The sequence below is a fragment of the Orycteropus afer genome, unplaced genomic scaffold, assembly GCF_000298275.1.
Source record: "Orycteropus afer afer isolate SDZICR_OR568_19922 unplaced genomic scaffold, OryAfe1.0 scaffold00009, whole genome shotgun sequence".
NCBI lineage: Eukaryota > Metazoa > Chordata > Mammalia > Tubulidentata > Orycteropodidae > Orycteropus > Orycteropus afer.
In genome coordinates this window covers 19,370,478-19,374,400 of record NW_006921596.1, presented here as the reverse complement: position 1 = coordinate 19,374,400, position 3,923 = coordinate 19,370,478, and positions in this window count along the sequence as shown.

Here is a 3,923-nt window from a genome sequence, read left to right as displayed (position 1 = left end):
AGCAGCTCACCACAGCCCTGGTGCTAACTGGGCCTGGAGATGTGAGCATACCAAATCTATGCCAGCCAATTCTTCCAGGCGAGGTCAGATAGGGCCACAGAGATGACAATGTGAGAGGAGCAGCTCTCCAAACATGGTCTGGGGGCCCTTGGGGTCCTGCAGACCCTTCTATTTCCAGGAGAACGAGCGCATCTTCCCAATACTACTGAAAGGACTCTGCAAAACCGAGACGCCATCTGCCTTCTGCACTCTCACCCTCTTACCAACACACAGTGGCGTTTTCCAGGGGCTAATGGGGTGTGATGTCATCCTCACTGAACACACGTCTGTGTATTCCTCCGCTTTAAAATTTCTCAGTATTAATTTCTAACACTGTAAATACTGATAGATAGAGCCCACGTATGAGTTAAGTCCTAAGGGTCCCAGCTCTTTATGAGTGTCCCAATTGTTTTAAGAGCATAAAATGGTCTTAAGATCAGAGAGCGTGAGAGCCACTGGTACAGAGGAAAGAAGCCCTGGTGGCTCATTAACTACGCACTCGGCTGCTAACCAAAAGGATGGCAGTTTGAACTCACCCAGTGGTTCCAAGGGAGACAAGACCTGGCAACCTGCTCCCTAAAGATTACAGCCTAAAAAACCCTCTGGGCAGCTCTGCTCTGTCACACTGGGTTGCTATGAGCTGAAAATCCGCTTGACAGCACCTAACAACAACAGTGCAGAGGACCAGTGGGGGTGGGCCTAGGTTACATTCCAGGGCCCATCAGCACCCCTTTGCCCAACCCTGATTATTCCCGGCTCAGCTAATCACCACAACATGCCTCTAGCGGGGAGGCCTGACTGGGAGACATCTGAAAATGCCCGAGAACATGTGTCCAGATTTCTCACCCCATCCTATCTGTCAGTCTAACTGGAAATCTTTTGGCCCCTGAAAAAACAAGTATATTAATGAAAAGTATACTAACAAAGGCTGTCGTAAGCGCAAGTTCCTGTGCTAAGTGCCTTCCGTTCATTACCTCACCTGACCCTCACAGCAACTCTAGAACACAGATATGTCTATCTTATTTTCAGATGAGGAAATTCAGTCTCAGAGAGGTTAAGACTCTTGCCCAATGTCACCCAGCAAAGAAGGGGCACAGTCATGATTTGCATCTTTGGTCTATCTTACTTGGAGACCAAGCAACCCAGCAACAAATGGCTTCTAGGGTAAATGAGTTAAAAAAAAAGAAAACCACTCACGCAGCTTCCAGGCCGTCTTGGTGACCACAGGCGTGGCCATTCTTCAGCTAGCTGGCACCTGGAGCCCCACCCACCCAGTAGACGGTGCTTTCCTCGTGGGGCGGGGGTGGATCCCCCCCAGATCCACCAATCAAGTTGGCAGGGAGTTCCCACACATCCAGGCAGAGGGAATGCCTTGTCTCCCGGCTCTCCACACAGCAGCAGCCTGTGCACGCCCGTCGGGATTTGGGATCATGGAACATCAGGCTTGAGCCATTTCAGCTCAACACTGGGCTGGAACACAAACAGATGGGGTGGATTGTTAGGAAACACGAGGTGGGCGCTCAGGAGGAACCCGGGGTTGTAGATCTGCAAAGCTGCCTGATCACCAAGGCCACCTGAAAAAGATCGACATCCACCAAAGCCACCAGAGCCAGGAGCTGTGCTGTAAACTGCACGGGGGAATCTGCAAAGATTCAAGCAAGGTGACCTGGAACACTGCGAAACAGGTTTTCCCAGAGGCTGGGAGGAGGCTGTGCTCCAGGATGCAGGCTGCCTATAGTGCAGCTGCAGTTGCGGGGCAGGGAAGACCACGTGTCTGCAGTTCAAAGGGATTTCTAGGAGTCACTGTTCTGCCTGACGTCTGGGAAGAAGGGGTGGAGTCAGAGGATGAGCTTTGCAGTGGGCCAAGTGAGGAACCCCAGAATACAGACACTGAGGTCCTCCTCTCTTGGACTCTAAGAGTCCAATCTCCTTGTCTGTGGCATGAGAACTTACTCCTGCCCCCTGCAATTCCCAAGGGGGAGAGTTGGGGACCAGGCCTCCAGATGCCAGCATGATTCCTCAGCTCTCTAAGGCCACCATGCAGGCCTCCTAATTTCTCCCTCACATCCGCTTCACCTCTTTCCCACGAACCCTCTCTTACTTCATCCCCCTTCTCCTGGGCCCCTCAGTACTGCCTCACTAGTCCTCCCTTCTTCCTGCCACCTGTGTGTCCAATTCATGCACATCTTGTCTCCCAGGCCGCTAACTTGGGCCCTGCCTCTCCAGGCCCCCTTAACTCTTTTTTCCTCTTCTGCTATCTATATCCTCCATTCATTCACTCTCCTGCTTCCAGTACTCACTACCAATCTTCCCGCAGACCACCAGACCTGCTTCTGGTTTCCCTAGTTGCTCCCTCCGGCCACCACACCGGTCCAGATGGTCTGGAGGCTGGGACTGCCCGCCCCCCGGCCTCGCCAGATACTCCCACCCCTCTCCGCTTTCCGGGGGACAGTCTCTTGCCTCCCTCAGCCCGGAGTCTTCCCCGCCGCAGCCCAGCCTCGCCCGGCCCCGCCTAGCTTGGCCTAGCCCGGGGCCCATCACGCCTTCCCCTCTTCGCCCCCTTTACCTGCAGCTGCGGCTCGGGAGGCCGAGGGCTCCTCTCTCGGCGCGACCCCCACTTGCCTCCATCACCTACCCTGATTGGCCGCTGCTTGACAACCGACCCTCACAACAAAACCTCCGACTAAGAGCTCCGCCCACTTCTGCCTCTGCACCAATCAGCCTCCCAAGACGCACCTCCTCCCTCCAGGTTTGACCAATGGAAGCAGGCACTTCTGCCGCTTTCCCTAAGTACCGCCCTCTATTCCTGAATCGGACTAATCACGAAGAAGAAGCGTCCAAGAGCCGCTCATCGGACGCTAATTAACCAATGCGGGCTCCTTCGTCCCGCCTCCCCCTCAAGCTTTCCCTTCTCGCCCCCTTATCTTCTATTCCTCGAACCCAGTTTGCGTTTGAAAAAAATCTGTGCGACGCCCTCCAATGGCGGTTGCGCCAATCGCTTTAGCAACTGTCCTGGCTAAACCAATCACCGTTCTCATTATTGAAAAAACAATTCCCATACAGCCAATAGGAAGGGCACTTCGGAAGCAGTTGAAGCCACGAACCTTCCATCTTGAAGTGGGGTGAAGCGAGGAAGAGGCTTGAGTCAGCATTTTGCTTCAATTCCTGCTTCTTCCTTTTGCGCTTGGGCAACACTGCCGCAGTCTAAGGACTTTGCCCCTCTTCTTTGAACCTGACGCCGGCTTGGATCTCCCACTAGAGACCTGGAGGGGGACGAGTCAGGCGTGGAGCCCAGGAGTGCTGCCCCACTACTATGGCCTCGGGGAAGGGATGAGTGGGCAAGTGGCTACGCCTTCAGTGGGACCACGAACTAGGAATCTGGGAAAGGCCGACTTTACCTGTGATTTCTTAGATGGAGTGGATGTCGGTAATGAATTGGAACCTCGCGCGTGATCCAGTGCCGGGGAATGCTTGGGAGCTACTCGGCCCGACAGAGACCTCTTCCCCCTTTCCTGGGCCAGGCCCCCTAGGGCCGAGAGGGTGGCCCACCTTTCCAGGGCCCAGCGCCCAAAGACCCTCCATCTTGCCCGTTTATTTCTCTATCACTGGAAGTCAGAGTGGAGTCATACAATATGAATTTTTGTCACTGAATGCTGAGACCATCCCTAAGGGATAGAAGTTTCTGTTCCCACTTAACAGATTGTGAAACTGAGGCCCAAGTTAAAGTTCTTCTTCTGCAGTCAAAAAGGAATTTTGTTCTTTCTTAAGGACAAAGCCTGGGGGCTCCTGCACTCCTGTTGCCTTCTGCCAGAGCCAGCTGGGTCCAGCCCTCCCGGTGGAGGGAAAGCTGCTCTTCAGGAAGCAGACCCTGAGAGAGCCGTGGG